Raw genomic sequence first — 16,511 nt, 5'->3', positions numbered from 1 at the left:
CACTCTGCACGCTTCTGCGCGACCTGTGAACCCGCTGAAGAGGCCCATCTCCCAGGGCACAAAGTGTTGCAGCACTAACAAACTCGGAATATTTTCAGCCTCTAATAAACGCTCTGCACATATTTTCGCAGCCGCTTCTTTAATAATTTTCCTTAAGCCTCAGAAGTGCAAAGACGTGTTTACATTTCTCTGTAAATAAGCCACAAGTAGCAGAATTTATGCCGAAAGCACACAATGGAGCTACAATTTATGATTTTCCAGCATATTGCATGTCTGTATCTATTAATATCTCAAAGCTACTGCGTGGGAGGCTACATTCCAAGGTTTACATTTATAGTTCATTATGTCTGTGGTGTAAATTTCCAAAACCACCATTCTGGGTTGGTGGTAAAAGCCCCTGGCATTCAGTGTCAGCAGGATTCCATTAGTCAGCTTTAGGTGACTTTACATGCCTGAACCTTTTAAAGTAGGACTCCACATTCATTACCAATAATGGCTTCAGACAGCCCTGACCCACCACAGGAAAGGGACTGGCAGAATAATTTGGAGTTGGCTAAAAAGGCTCCCCAACATAATATCCATGTTAAGGAGCATGTCAACAGATACTTGTGTGCGACGGATAGCTCACGGTGAAAGTGGAGTTATATTGTACTAATGTGTACTAACACAGAAACATTATTTTTTTAAATATATAAAGAACTTCTGCGAGTGCGTGACACCGAGGCGATGGTGATAATATTCAGCTCGTTCTTTCTAAAGCGCCCGCGTTCTCACACCGCTATGGGAGGAAGGGTGATGTTTTTATCTTGCACTTAAGATTTTTTCACACCCGATCACATTCAGGCATTAAATGGAGCTGCAGTGGTTTTATGTGTTGTGTTGGTCCTGATGGAGATTATTTCAATGATGCATAAAGATGGAAAATGTTTGTCTTAGTTACTTAAAGTCTTTTGTGGGGGAATCCCTTTCTTTACAGGCTGAATGTGAACAAAAATGCAGATGCTTGCTTTTATTTGAGATGCGATTGGTCAATAATACTATCATTTGGGAGTTGAAGGGCAAGAAATTCCAAAGTGCTGTACCAATGCTCCAGTAATTATAGTTTCAGGGTAATTGTGCTGTATTCAGTGTTGTGGGGCAGTAGAGACAACGCTAAAACAATAACATATCTTCTAATCATCACTTATTTTCAGTACGACTCGCCATTGATAACATGGGTTGTCATGGAGAAGGAGGGATTGCGCCATTTGGCCCCATCAACTTTAACAGCCATCCACCATTTTGGCTAAACAAACCCAGTAAAAATAGCCGGCGGACAGTGGGAGAAAGGCGTACTTTTAGCATTCCTAAAATTCCTGTTATGAAAACTATGAATAGATACATAAATACACATTTTTCACCTTGAGCGATTCAGTTGCTAAACTCGAGCCCCGCATAATGCACAAGGTTCAAAGTGCAATGGTACATGGATACTGAGAGCATTCATGTAAAAACATCTTCCTTTGAGGTCCCTGAATCCATACAATCCTTAAAATCCTTACAAATACAATAACGATGTTTTGTAATTGCATGTTAAGCGCAGTATTGATGGTTATTTGTATATATGACATTTTAAAACAGTCCTGAGAGGCGTTCATGCTCTCTCGTGGCTGCGTTCGGTTGTGTTTTCATAGTACGATTGTGAGCCGTGGATTCTTGTGCGAGTTGACATGACTGACATTGGAATTGATGAAAAACTATATGGGTGGGACTAGACTCTTCAGTTTCCTTCTGTGTTTCTATAAAATGAGGAACTCAAGGTTTTGTCTCTTTATCAAATGTGAAGTTATCAAATGTAGACTCAGCTGTCCTTGATCACAGTAATAGCACGGCAGCTAAAGTATAAGCAATCAAACTACTCCCACTGGTTCAATGTGAAACCAAAGGGCAGATAGACTGCTTGACTGCGAGCACATTTCCTTTCAGATGGAAATAAAAAAGCACAATTGTCAAAGCAAGGAACCCTAAACAGAACATCTGTGTGAAGCAATGTCAGACTTATAGGACGCTTCAATTTTCTCTTTCCTTGAGTTTTTTTCATTGTGGAAAAGCTCCACGGCTGCATAGGCTAAAGGCGAAAGCTCTTTTTTTCCCCCAATAATGGCTTGAAAAGTGAAACAGTAATTTGTAGTAATGCAAAAGATCAGTAGTAGCTCATTTCCAAAGAAATACTTCTTACCGTTTGTAATGCGGATTAACAAAATAAGCAAGCGCAACAATAACATGCACAACAACATCTATTTGCAACGTGTGGACACGTTATATTTTTATATAGAGTACTGTGACTCACGCTTTACGCATCCCCATAGCTCCATCCCTGTAGCCCAGCTACACAACAGCGGTTGGTAAAAAGGGGAGCGAGAGCGGTGCCAGTACATTCATCTTTATCAGAAACCAAACTAACCTAGTGCACAAAGAGAAAAAACGGAGACACCATCATGTAATTGCACTTCAACACACAACCTACAGTACCTCATGGCTGCATATGGTCATTGTCCACCATTATAAGAGAAATTGTCTCGTGCGCTAGATCTCCATGTTCAATTGTTGAACAGTGTTGGAAAAAGGCTCTTGAGTGTACAGCTTCCATTCTGTCCTACCCTACGTTTATTTTTATCAGTGAATAATCATTTAAAGCAAGGTCATTTTGATCTTCTGCCTCAATAGGCCTCAATTAAATATTCATTCATTCTGATGTGGCCTCTTCGGCAGCTTCTTTGGTATGTGTGTTAAAGAGACAAAAGGCTTTGCTTTTGATTACACAGGCTTCAGCTCTTTCAAAGAGATCCGGCGCCATTATGTTGCGTTAAACAATCTTCCACCGATCAACAGTTTTTGGTAAACTGTTTACTTTGGCTGGGATTAGTGATTTTGCCCTTGAACGCTGAAACAAAAACAGTTCATTTTGTTAGGAAGGCTTGATAGACCTGCGTCTCGGGGACTTTTGTTACACGATTAATGCCCTGCTGCTACCTGCACCTTGAATTCTGCAGTTTATCTGTAGCTACATCGGTTGTTTCTGTTCAGGGGAATATAACGCAAGTACAACTTCTAATCGGCCTTTGTTGATGCAGTTTGAAAAAGCTGTTATTTACTGCCCGTTTCTACACCACAGTTAGCACTGTACGTGTATAGGGATGGCAGTCTGTGGAATCAACACCTTGAGAAATTACTCAGGTGGCTTTGTGGGACATAGACACAGGCTGAGAGGAAGACAAACTACTGACGGACTCTTTTTCCTAAACTCGCAGCATAATATTCCTTCTGCAAATGATCATTTATTGCTTTAACTTATGAGGGTTACAGACGTTAGATTTTTCACAACAGACATTGTGATTTCTCATAAAAGGAAAAACTGATTTTATGCTCAATTTCATTTACACATTAGCTTGTGTAGCAGGACCCCGGAGGTAGCTCACCAAAACCGATTGCTGTTGTTTAATGTAATCAATTTCATCACTGCCGTGACACCAACATGTCCTCTGTTCGGCATGTTTGTTTATGTTTTTTCAATGTCTGATTTCATCATGGGGAATTTTGTCACATTACCTTCAGTGTTGTCTGTAGGGCGTCCCCAAATTTCTTCTAACAGTGCAGCTAATATTAAAGTAGAATAAAGTGGTATTTTAAACAGTCCTTGATTAGCAAAATGTAGCGCCTAAATTGTAATGTGACTGATAGATGTTTGTAAAAACAGTTTTTATCTAGGAGCTTTATGTTACTGCCATCCTTCATACTAAAATGGATCATTTGTAGCCTTTTGAGGGCAAAAGTTTGGACAACTGCAACGACAGCGCTACAGTTGTAGTGCCTTCACTGAAGGCTAAATATATGTGTTCGATTGTAGTGTCAAATAGAACAACAAAAAAGATATTATTCTTCAGAAATTGAAGTTGGTTATTGTTCCAGCTAGTTGCATGAAGTTGGTTCTCGCTCTTTCAACAAATGCGAGTCCTCCGATAAGTCTTATTATACCTTTTCACAATATGAAACATATCTCCAGCCCTGCCATTACATTTATCACTTGATTCAGCAAGTATCTGAGAGCGCAGTGGGTGAACAATAGGTCCAAGAATGATTTGCACATGAATGATGTCTGTGAATGAGAGTGGGTTACAGAGGAAGGCTGTCTCTCCATAGTCAGGGCAGGAAGGTTTGCTCCCCTCTGCCCCCACTCCAAAGGCCAGGTGAGATTCTCTGACACAAAGGGCCAAGTGAAAATCTGTTCAGCTTGGACGCCTAAAACCCTTATTATGATGATGCTTTAGGGAGGATTTCAGTGGGCATATATAAAAGCTGAGTTGCTCCCATCTACAGCTGGATACCGTCTTTATGGAAGGATGTTACATGTCCATGGGACTTTGATCTTTCATTACAAGAATTTTTTTTTTTTCACTACAGCATCATAGAATACATATCACAGTCTGCATATCTGGGCGTGTCAAAAAAAACAAAGGTCCCTTGCACTAACACAACACAACATGTTGGCTTCCTCATGCGAAAAATTATCATTTGTTGTTGGAAATAACAAAGACATTATATTTGTGAGTTTAGAGTTAAATATGATAAACTGTTTATGCGTCCAAGGTTTCATGTAACAGGATGTAATAAAAGCCATCTGACACCTATCGGGGTTAGAACTTCATATGAACAGCAACGCGTGACCTTTTACATCATGCAATTATTTATTTAACTAAAATTTAAAATGCAGAAGCCGTGTGTGTAAAAGGTAAGTGCACTGCATGATTCTGTAGCTTGCTGTAGCATCTTTAGCAGCAGGGGGAAGGGATTTATTTTTGCATGAGTATCAGTGTTTCACATCGTTGTGAAGGAGCTTCTGACCACTCTTTAAAATGTTGCTTCAGTTCATTAAGGCATTCATTTATGCACAGCTCTCTTAAAGCCCCACCACAGCTTCTCAGTCAGGTCTGGACTCTGACTGGGGAGATTTGCTGCCGTGCTTGAGGTCATTGTCCTGCTGCATTTCACAATTTGGTCTAAGCTTTACTTGTCGGACCGATTTTCTCACATCTGACTCTAGGATACTTTAGTATGCACAGGAGTTTGTGGTTGATTCAGTGACTGGAAGGTGCCCAAGTCCTGTAGTGGTGGTGCCCTGTGCTTTTACCAATAAACTGTATTAAAGTTAATGAAATGCAACCTCACACTATTAAGGTCATGACTGTTCTCTGAACGTTTTTATGATATCATCACTGAGGACAAAAATCCACAAATAATTTGCAATTTCACATATGGAACCTTTTATGTTATCTTTGTGGCATTTTCAAATAAGTCTAAATGTTTAAGTCTAAAATCAAAGTGTCTGCTTGTACAATAATGTGCAAGTTTTAGGTAACTGCTCTTTTACTTCAGTCAATAACCATCAGTTTCAGAATATTTGACTGCAGTGTTGCTGCAGAAATCCACTAAACATCCAAACAATTCTGTTTCCATCTGTTTCGTGTAACCACATGATCCTGCAGTCGATGTGTTCATCACTGAACATCTAAGGAGTCTTAACAGGAAAGATGCTGCTGATTGTACAATAGCTTTTCTACCACTGCCTGAACACTAGCAAATTACTACTGCAGGAGAGTAATGTCGAGTTCTTTCTCAATTCGATTTAATTTTATTTATATAGCAGTAACTAGGGCTTTTCGATATAACGATATATATCAGATGACGATATAAAAACGTCTATCGTTTCATTTTACGCTGTCGTTTGTTTCGTGGTGTCGCAAAATAAACTTATGGCAATATTTTTTCATTATTTTCATGGTCACTGCAGTGGCTATATTAATTTCTTAAAGTTCTCTCTTTCTCTTATATTTAATATAACCACACTACAGACGGACAAGCGCCTGTTTTTATGCGTTGTCGTTAGCAACAATGATGGTAAAACAATCGCGTGTCCGCTTGTTTATGTTCCACATAAACCTTTCACAATAAAGCTCAAGATCCTGTTTAGACTTTTCAAAATAAACCGAATCACGTGAAAGAGCAGATTATTTACGGATGAGAAGTAAAAAAGAGCCGCCAGGTGCTAAAAAATAGACCTTAGACTGAAACGTTAGGACAGGCTTTTCCCCGCAGCACCCCGTGTAATAAATACTCACAAAGAAAACGGCGGCCGTTACAACTTATGTCTAAAACTGCATCGTTTCATGCATCGGTTAAAACACTCGACTCCAGCTACATGACGCGCAGCTGGAAACACTTCCTGCAAGTCGAGCTGCCCGAGATTCACTGAATTTACAGAAAATGTTACATTTTTGTGATTTATATCGTTATCGGGCGATAGAATTGTTATATCGGGATATGAGATTTTGGTCATATCGCACAGCCCTAGCAGTAACTCGAGGCACTTTATTGTAAGGTAGAGACAGTTCAATAACACCAAACCTTCTGATGACCTCCTGTGAGCAATTGGTGACAGTGAGAAGGAAAAACTCCCTTTTGTCAGGAAGGAACGTCTGGCAGAACAGGCTCAGGGAGGGGCGGGGCCATCTGCCGTGACAACGCTGCAAATGTTGATGAATCCCACTGATGTTTATAGCAGTGGAATAGGAAAACTATTACTTTTCATTATATGAAAAGGATGCGCTGTATGCATCTGATCAAGGAAAATTTACTCTCACAATCATAAAGAGCAAATCATTTTCAAACAGAAGAAAGGACTGATATAAAACGTGTACCACTAAGACATATTTAACTGCACTGACCTTGTTACCACTCGTGTAGGCGCCACTAAGAAAAGCATATTTAAATGAATTACAAAGACGTTTTGACTCCGACTGCTTCTGGCTATCCCAATGACCTCTGCACAAACATGAAGATCTATCAGCTGTACAGCAAATCCTATAATTATTTTTATATATATTTAGTTTTTATTAAAATAATACGTTTTTCTGTTTAATTCAACTGCAAGATTTGACTTTTAAACACACCTTGGCAAGTGACGTTATTGGCTAAAGTTATTTGAAAAGGCACTACAGGACTACGAGTTCATGTGTCGCACATTTGAACAAACTCCTGTGATCTAGCTTTATTCCAGCCTCAATCCCATTTCTGTGATCCTTAAGCTGGGAACACGAGAAGGGCCGCTATGTTGAGCTTTAATGAAGAGACCCAAACCGGGGCTCTGGTCAGAGAGCTCCAAATCTAGATTGCCAGATTTCTGCCCGAGATGCTTCAAATCACATTATAATTAACCGCATTTAGAATGAAGAGCAGAGTCCCTGCTTAGAGCTATTCCCATGATTCCATCTCTCTCTTTCCATGTAACTCTTCCTCTGTCACTCTCGTCCTCCATGCCCATCTTTTGCTCTCCGTGTTTTCAATTGGGGTAATTAATATGGAAAGATGGAAAGGCATCATATTCTACAAATTCCTATGAGACTGGCTTGCAAAAGCTGTTAAAGCCAAGTAGGCGAATTAGTATTCATGCAGGTTTTCCTGCTGCAAGTCATTTTTCCCTGTGGGACCAAGTAGTAGATTGGGTAGACAGGCAACGCTCATCCTTGATTATGTGAGCAGAATGCCACCACAGAGCCAGAGCCCAACTGGAAAAAAAAATTCCTTAGGCAGTAAATCAATTTCTGTGACCTGCTAAATGTAATTGACTACACTCTAATTCTTTAACCCTGCGTATGAGGTAGAAAACACATCCTGAGGTAGAATGATTACCAGCTATTACACAAATCCATGGTTTCTGTATCGGTTAATAACCATTTACAGCAAAATTATACATATGCCATGATTCACTGGCAATAAACAATTGCTTTAATGCACTAGTCATGTCTTTGTTTAGTCAATCAACTGGATCTGAGAAAGCCACCTATTATTCAAAATGGGAAAATGGCTTGGGAAAGAGTTTTTTCGCTTTTAGATGCCTGAAAATTTGTATGTAAATTGACATGTTAATATTTCAGCTTGTGCTGAACACTGGATATGGCCTTTAATGTTATGGTTCGTACACCATAGAATTTACTGGAAACATTCATTGCTGTTATGCTACACAAACACATTGGTGATTATAGTCTGCATTACGGGGCTTCTGGGGTTTGGCACTCCATAAACATTCGATTACGTCAACCTCGTCATTACATTTTTTTTGCTTTTTGAACACAGATTGCAGATTTTGTGTGCGTTTGTTTTAGAAAGCCCTCCTAGTAAATACTTCTGCTTATTGGACAGCATGTGCAGCCATCCCTGGCCTCAACTTGACCAGTTGACAGCAGCCCCAGGACATGGGCTCTGACTTTGGCCAGATTAATTAGCAGTCCATCCTCTTCAGTCTGTTCCCCTATTCCTATTAGACCCAGCTCAGCAATCTGGTGGAAGGTAATTTGGTGCATGCACACAGGGCGCCGCATTGACACCTTATGCTTCGTGATTGAAGGCAATCTCCTGGGGACAGAGCTAAATTTATTCATGGTACGCTCTCCCATAGCCACTAGAGACGTGTCTGTGCCCGCCTGCCACACATCCACAGATTTCCTGCTCTGCATCTTTCCTCAAATGCACAAATAATACTAAATGATCTGAGAGAGCTGTAGCGGTGTCTTATATTCCCGTGTATTCTGGGAGCAGCTGATCTCCGGCTGAGCGAGTCGCCTGCGCTCGGCGTACGATTCTCTGCAGAGAAGAAAATACCTAATGTCAGGCCGGTGGGTGTTACTTCATTTAAACATCTTCACTCTCACAACCTTTGGCTCCAAACCTTTCACCCGAGGGGATACGCATGTTAACAAACATACCCGCACACACACGCTCATGCTCCGTGCAGCTGGGTCACAGGAAGTGGCATTAATGTAATTCCTTGTTGATGACTGAAATCTGTTGATAATAGAGATGGTAGCAAAGGTAATCAAAGCAGATTAGCCCAAGACACAGTGGGGGGATTGGCTGGACTCCCTGTCATTAACACAGGTTGTTATCTACGAGCCGGCACGCTCGCTAGTCCTCACTAGGGGAAAACCGGGTCAGCCATTAACAGAGAGTAGAAATGCTAATGCTCAACTTGAATCAACAGACCCCTGACTGGCTGCCATCATTTATTTACTGCTGGGGTTTCAAAGGCATTATTTACCTGTGACATAAACAGGTGAACTGCAGCTCTGCTTTGCTTTACCAGTAGTTGCTTTGGGGTACACAAGGTCACCTACAGCACAACGGAGGAGTCGCCTTTTGTTACGAGGCGCAAACTCTGTGAAATACATGTGTGGCTCAATCATAACATACCACCTGCCCTTTCATGTGACACATTTCAACATAAAGCAACAAATGTAACAAGCTGCGAGTGAGGCATAAAGGTGAAAATGCACTATTAGATCGCGGTAACGTTGCTAAGAGCTTTATACGCGCTTTCTGCTCTCGCAGCGAGAAAAAGAAGCAACCAGGAACACACACGTACTGCGTGAGAGGCATCACTCCTGAGGCTGCAAACTTGTTTGGAGTTATTGTATCATCAGAGCAGAAGAGGCAAACAAGTACCCTCAAGTCTTGCAGTGCTTGAGTGGGAAGAGGTATTTTGACAATTAGCCCTATGAATTTGGTTCCCTCAGCATCAAAACATGAGTGCTATCAATATTTGTTACACAATACACACGTGTCCCACTCTGAGGGTAGCTTATTTTCTCTGGTAAGTGACAATATTTTACTATCAGACCAGAATCCTAATAGATCTTTTGCTACGATTACATGGATATGTTTCAGGAGCATGTCATCATTCAGCTGGAAGGGATTTATTACTAATCACATCATCTGTGCGACAGGTGGGAGGGGAGCCAGGTATTTGCAATAATTATCCCAACTTTATCAAGAAGGGGAGCAAATGGACAGAAAGATATGCACAAGTCTAAACATATGAGCCTAACTCGAGTTGTTCCGCAAGCTTTATGTATTAAAACGATAATAAACAGCTACAAATGTAGACAGTCCAAAATCAAAGATAATGCTTCAGTGTTTCAGCCAGATATCTAAATGATGTTTACTTCCAACATGCAGACACAAAAGCACAAAGGCTGAGTGTAGCTGAGTTGAACAACAGCAGAATAGCAGTCAAAGAGCAGACTAAGCAGCCTTGACCCAGCAGCGAACTCGGTTACAGAAACAAAAGCAAATATCACAAAAAAAATGTATCAATGGGAATCTACAATACAGAATAGCAGTTATGTTATTGTAAGTAGATTTAATTAGTATGAAATACAGAAACTCACATAATATGGAAATTCACAGAAACGATGAATAAAAACTAAACAGTGTAAAAAACCATAAATATTATTTAAAGACAATAATTATTCATTATTGACAAAACTATTTGAGCAGAAATGTAGATATGCATACACGTTTTGTCCCTTTTTCATGAAACCGGGATGGCAGCAGATTCACAGATCTGTTCAGCTGATGTTTAGATCCCATGCTGAGGGACTCACTCTCAAACATCTTTTGTGCCAACATCTAAATGAAGAATCTAGCTTTTATTTATTTATTTTCTGGGTCTGTCACACATCAGTCAGCCACAGGAAAACAAGTGTAGCTCTTTGTATGCAAACACTGACGTGAACGCATGCCATTCAGTTAGTTCTCTTTTCAAACACTCCATACTCTGCCAAGGAAGGCCAAGCCGTAGACCTATTCATTAGTCGCCCCGCTTTGATAGGTGTTTGCTCAGTATTGCATGGGGAAAAATGCCCTTCAAAAAATAAGTTTCTATGGGCCAATGTGTTTTTGTCTGTTAGTTTATCATTCAGTCCAAAAGTGGTCCAGACGCTCTGATCAAGAAGACTATTCAGACTTGTTTTAGAAAGGATGTAAGAAACAAAGTTTAAAGATTCAGAAGCGACATGCCACCGCAGAGATGTAATACAGCCTGTGATGCTGCTAATGCTTCACAAAATGTGAGGTTTATATAATTTCCCCCAATTTTACTGCTTTGGGTATTTCTGATACAATGCCCTGTAGCTCTTCTGTCCAGTGCAACGGAAGATTTCAACTGGTTGGTTGATAATGTGCGGCATTATAGTATTCCTAAAGATCTATTTTAAATACCTTCACATCAGATAACCTCTAATAAGGTGCCATATAAATAGAATATTCATCCTTCAATCAGAAAGCGAATCCTCTCGTTAGTCACAGCAATCATATACCTTATGTTAATCAGAGCAATGCGGATTTTCTGTCTTTGGCAGTATGGTGTTAGAGTTTTCTTCATCACCGTGGAATTAGCACGGAACAAGGTCAGAGTAAGGCCAGATAGCTTGGAAATCTATGCAATTTAACAATTCTGCCCAGGGCACCTCGATGTAAAGATGAAAAAGTCATGCACGTAGTCGATACTGACACATGTATAAAAAACGCGTTTTCCCTTAATTCAGTAAAGTGAGCACTGAAAAGCATTCAGTGACAACATGTTGATGCTCTGACTCGTTCTGAGTAGATGACATTGAACTGTCGCTTCCCTGTCATGGGCCCAGGCGGATGAGGACTTCCCATTATGCACTGAACACTTTCCCCTCCTTTCATTTCTATATCGCTGCTTTTGCTGTTCATCATCTCTCCGTGCGTGTCTTTTCTGACTTTTCTTTCCCCTAACGCCACCTGATTGACTCAGATAAACTCGATCCTCTCTAATCCTCGTACTGTCAGAGGTCTCCTTCAGTGAAGACGAGGCTCTTCCTCCCTGCTATTACCCAGTACTCGCTCATAGGAAGTCTTGTCTCTAATACGATAGGATTTATACCTTGGTATGAAGACAGTTCAGTTGCAGTTGCAGAGTAAATAAAATGTAATTGATCTACATTTCTTTTAATGTCAATTACTTTGGCACCATCCCAGTAAAAACGTCATTCTGGAGAAGCTGCTGAATGAAAACAACCTGTAGCTCAGAGGTGCTGTCAGGAAGCTCCCCGGCAGCAAGACACTGGGAATGGATGAGCTTCACTCTGAGGTGCTGGAGGCTCTGGTGGAGGACTGTGAAGTGGCAGACTGGAGTGGGTTTCCCATTTTCAAAAAGAGGCACTGGAGGGTAGGTTATTTGTCTCTTACTGTGTTCATGATAATAATGGACAAGAGGGACGGTGGAGAGAGTTCAGTTTGGGAACCTCGGATCTTTTTTGCAGATGACATGATCCTTTTGGCTTCATTAGAAGATGACTTTCAGTGTTCACCGGGACCGTTTTCAGCTGAGTGTAAAGCTACCGGGATGAATTTTCAGGTCTCAGGTAGGACTGATATAACGATATATATCGGATGACAATATGAAAACATCTATAGTTTCATTTTACGCTATCGTTTGTTTTGTGGTGTCGCAAAATAAACTGTTTACGGCAATATTTATTCATCGTTTTGATGGTCACTGTAGTGGCTTTATTAATTAAAGTTCTCTCTTTCTCTTATATTTAAAATAACCACACTACGGACGGATAAGCGACTGTTTTTACACGTCGTCATTTGCAACGACGACGGTAAACCCAGCGTGTGGCCCCTCTGTTCGCTTATTTATTTTCCACATAAACCTTTCACAATAAAGCTGAAGATCCTGTTGAGATTTTTCAAAATAAACTGAAATGATGACAAACAGAAGGACCAGTCAAAACAAACCTTATTTCTAAACGAGGGGGCTACCTCTGTAGCATAGACATGGTTTGGTTATGAAAAGTCTGACACGGACCAGAAAACTGTACTATGAAAATTATGCAGGAGACCAGTCCCCAACTCAGACTCAAACCTCTTCTACCACCTACTCAAGAGTCACGTAAAAGAGTATGGAGAGAGTTTACGGATGACAAGCAAAAAGTAGCCGTCAGGTTCTCAAAATAAACCTTAGACTTAAACGTTAAAACAGACTTTTCCCAGCAGCACGCCGTCTAATAAATACTCACAAAGAAAATGGCAGCTGTTGCAACTTCTGTCTAAGAATGTGTAGTTTCATGCATCGCCCAGCTGAAAACAGTCCACGCAAGTCAAGTTGCACGAGATTCACAAAATTTAGAGAAATTACAGAAAATGTAACATTTTTGTGATTTATATCGTTGTCGGGACGATAAATGTCTTATATCGGGATATGGGATTCAAATCAAATCTCATATCTCGGCTTCTCCAAGCAAAGAAGTATCTTGAGCAAAGTATCTCTGGATCTGGCCCATGAGTCACTGTAAAGCAGAACGTGAGAGAGGCGGGTAGATTGATGCAGTGTGCAATCAGAGCTTCTAAGTACCCTGCGGTGGGGCAGTTCTAGGTTCGTCAGGTAGCGTTAAAGGGAGAATGATTTGCAGGAGACAGGTGAGTTGAGGAGAACACTATTATCACACAGATGATCACACTGCAACATAGACACAACTATAGCCAGCAAAACGACTTACAACCTAAACAATCACACATATATAGTCTGTATCAAGTGTCAACTCAAGCTCACTTCTTCTTGGAGAAGAAGACAAGAGGAAAAAATTAGAAAAGAAGTCTTAGTGGGTGCACCTTAAGTTCTTTTTGTACTGTCAGCGCTGTTATTTGGTCTGGGGGGGTCCTACCAAACCGTGAATCTTCAAAGGACGAAGGACGATCCTTGTGGCAGACGAATTCTAGGGTCTGGGATTGCTCACCATCTCCTCACAGAGGACAGTTCCAACATCAAAAGTCCATGAGTAACCACCAATGGGACGGAAGGAAACCAAAACCCAGCCTGCATGACAATAAAAACCCGTAATGCATAAAGCTTTGGAATTCAGCTCACACAAACACTTATGTATTCAAGTATGTTTAACATATGAACATTGCATTATTTCAATCCTTATGCAAAATGCAAATACACTATTGAACTGATCACGTCTGCACTGAAAAACACATAACAGAAGAATTGATTAAGTTTTAACCGTTGTTTACAAAGTCTGATCATCTTTAACCAGAAAGTTTTTCTGAAACAACTTGAACTCACTTCACAATAAGTTTTAGTCAGCATTTATCATTAAAATAATTTTTTCATGTACAAAACCACATTTTCATCTTTTTAAATCAACCTCTGGAACAATTGTAATGATTTGTGTAATACTCTTAATCCAGCTACGGGATACTTTTCGCATTTTACACATTGCCGCAGCAGCAGTAACCTTCGCAGGTGAATAAAAAGGAATAAAAAGGAATAACAGTGGAATAAAGCTGGAATAAAGCTGGAATAAAGCTGGAATAAAGCTGGCTCAGACAAGACTATCACATGATTAACTTGTACATAAAACATATTCTTACAATATCAGTAGGAACAACTGAATCCTCCAAACACTGTCGTGAAAACGTCATCAGCGCGTACCCGACACACCCACACACCGATAAACTTGGAAAGCGGGTACCATGCTAGCAATGCTAACTAACACTCACCAAGACGGTTGGAACGGAAGTACTACAATTCCCGTAGAAACAACCTCCGGTCTTCTTGGTGATTCCGTTCTGCTCCTCCTGAATCAAATCCCGATTACAGGCTGTTATTTTTTCCACTGCAGAAAGTATTTTTCCTCACTAATCAGGGATTGCTTGTTCTAGCATTTCACCCTATGCACTGTAGCTCAGTCAGCATGAGGAGGCGGGATCTACTTCTCTTAACCAATCACATGCAAGCATGTATGGTTTAAGACAGCGGTCCCCAACCCCCGGGCCTCGGACCGGTACCGGTCCGTGAGTCGTTTGGTACCGGGCCGCGAGAGTTGAGGCTCAGGTGTGAAATGTATAGTTTTCAGGGTTTTTATCGGTTTTCAGCGTTATTTTGTTATCGTTTTTATCGTTAACTCAGTTTTCCTGGGTCTTTTCACGTGTGTTATGAATAAATTTTCTTTTTTTCGGTACCGGTACTAGTTTTATTTTGTTGTATTTATCCACGACACCTTAAAGGCCGGTCCATGAAAATATTGTCGGGCATAAACCGGTCCGTGGCGCAAAAAAGGTTGGAGACCTCTGGTTTAAGACAATAAGGTGAAATAAACTTGATAGACATACAATTGAGCCAATAGATTCAAGATTCAAGAGCTTTATTGTCAATACAGCAATATACACAGTATACAGTGTACCGGAATTGTGTTTCACCCCAAGCCCCCAAGTTCATTTATAAGTATATAAAAGATATATCTCCAAGAGATGTAAAACTAGAAATTACAAATAAATAACGTGCTAAATTTCGGTAAAAATTAAGGGATACAAGGGTACTAATTACTAACTATACAATACTATAATGATAACTATACAATACTAACTGTACGATAGACAAAGACAAGACAGAGACAATACAAAGTGGATTGTTCAGTAAGTATTGAATACCAGGTTCAAGGTTTTGTCAGGATATTATAAACGAGACATGACAAATAGAGAATATGTTTGGCAAAACGGAGCAAACAAACTGTAGTGAATCATAAAAAAATTGATTAGGCAGAAAAGGAAAACGAATAAGCGTGGAAGCTCAACTCCACTGGGCTACAAGTGTCTGCAGTGATGCAGGCATTGTTCTACACCATTGCAGTGAGGAAGACACTGACCCAGAAGGCAAAGTTCCAACTCTTATCTGTTTTAATGAGCTACAGGTAGTGACCAAAAGAATGAGATCATCAATATGCAGCTAAAATAAGTTTCCTTCATGGGCTGGCTGAGCCCAGCCTTAGCGATCATATGAGAAACTTGGACATATACATGTACTCGTGTAGAGCCTGTGCTCCTTCACAGATGAATTATGCCCCCTGGGATCCTTCCGTTGGAGGTTTTCCATGCCAAGTGGAGACCTTAGAACCAGAACTTGAGGCGTGTCCTCAGGCCTACCTTGCTTGACCTGCGCTACTTAGGAAAAATAAAATCCACCCATCCATCACACACCTGCCCATCCATTCATCTACTGAATAGGTGGATGGGTGGAGGTTCTGCAGGGTAGTTAGCAGGCACGATTACTTAGTGGGAACAATATTGATATTCTAAGAACATCAGAAACAAAATAAACGATCTATTACTGACTTTGCTTCAAACAGAGGGGTAAATCTGAATCATGTGAATTATTTATTCAAGACATTAACCCATTAAATACCAGAATATAGTACTAATGCAATTATCACTGATCCCATCTCAGGACTGAGAAATCTGAACCTTAGTAGGAAGTGAGAATTTCATTTCCGTTGTCTTTGTTCCAAACAGATTGTTTTTCATAGAAAAACTCTTCATGAGCAGTTCCTGGTCATTTATATGAGACTTACTGATAATTTGACAAATAATTTTAATGGGAACTGATTTAAAGGGTTAAGTTCAAGTTAAAGTTAATAATAACTGTATTAAATATTAATTACGTTATTACTCATTTGTGGCAAATTGATCACAGAGCAGCAGAAGAGTAAATCAATATGAAAAAAGTCAGGAACATTACTCTTCAAAGTCGATGTTTCCCGCTGTAGATAACTGGTACAGTGACATCAGTCTTTTTGAAATCTAATCAAAAAGATCATTTGAAATTT

The 16,511-nt window shown here is 40.3% G+C and overlaps 1 long non-coding RNA gene across 2 annotated transcripts in view; it reads right to left on the bottom strand.

Annotated features, from left to right (window-relative positions):
- Positions 1 to 14,588, bottom strand: part of LOC148097121 (uncharacterized) — an 82,792-nt gene extending 68,204 nt beyond the window's left edge. For both annotated transcript variants that reach the window (XR_015716975.1, XR_015716974.1), the window contains exons 1-2: positions 14,410 to 14,588; positions 13,516 to 13,720 (exon numbers count right to left, since the gene is read on the bottom strand). This is a non-coding gene — a long non-coding RNA (uncharacterized LOC148097121). The remainder of the gene's footprint in view (positions 1 to 13,515; positions 13,721 to 14,409) is intronic.
- Positions 14,589 to 16,511: the final 1,923 nt, after the last annotated feature.

The sequence above is a fragment of the Neolamprologus brichardi genome, chromosome 19 (assembly GCF_056152115.1).
Source record: "Neolamprologus brichardi isolate AB-2024 chromosome 19, ASM5615211v1, whole genome shotgun sequence".
NCBI classification, from domain to species: Eukaryota; Metazoa; Chordata; class Actinopteri; order Cichliformes; family Cichlidae; genus Neolamprologus; species Neolamprologus brichardi.
This window is presented reverse-complemented; position numbering and strand designations above follow the sequence as displayed.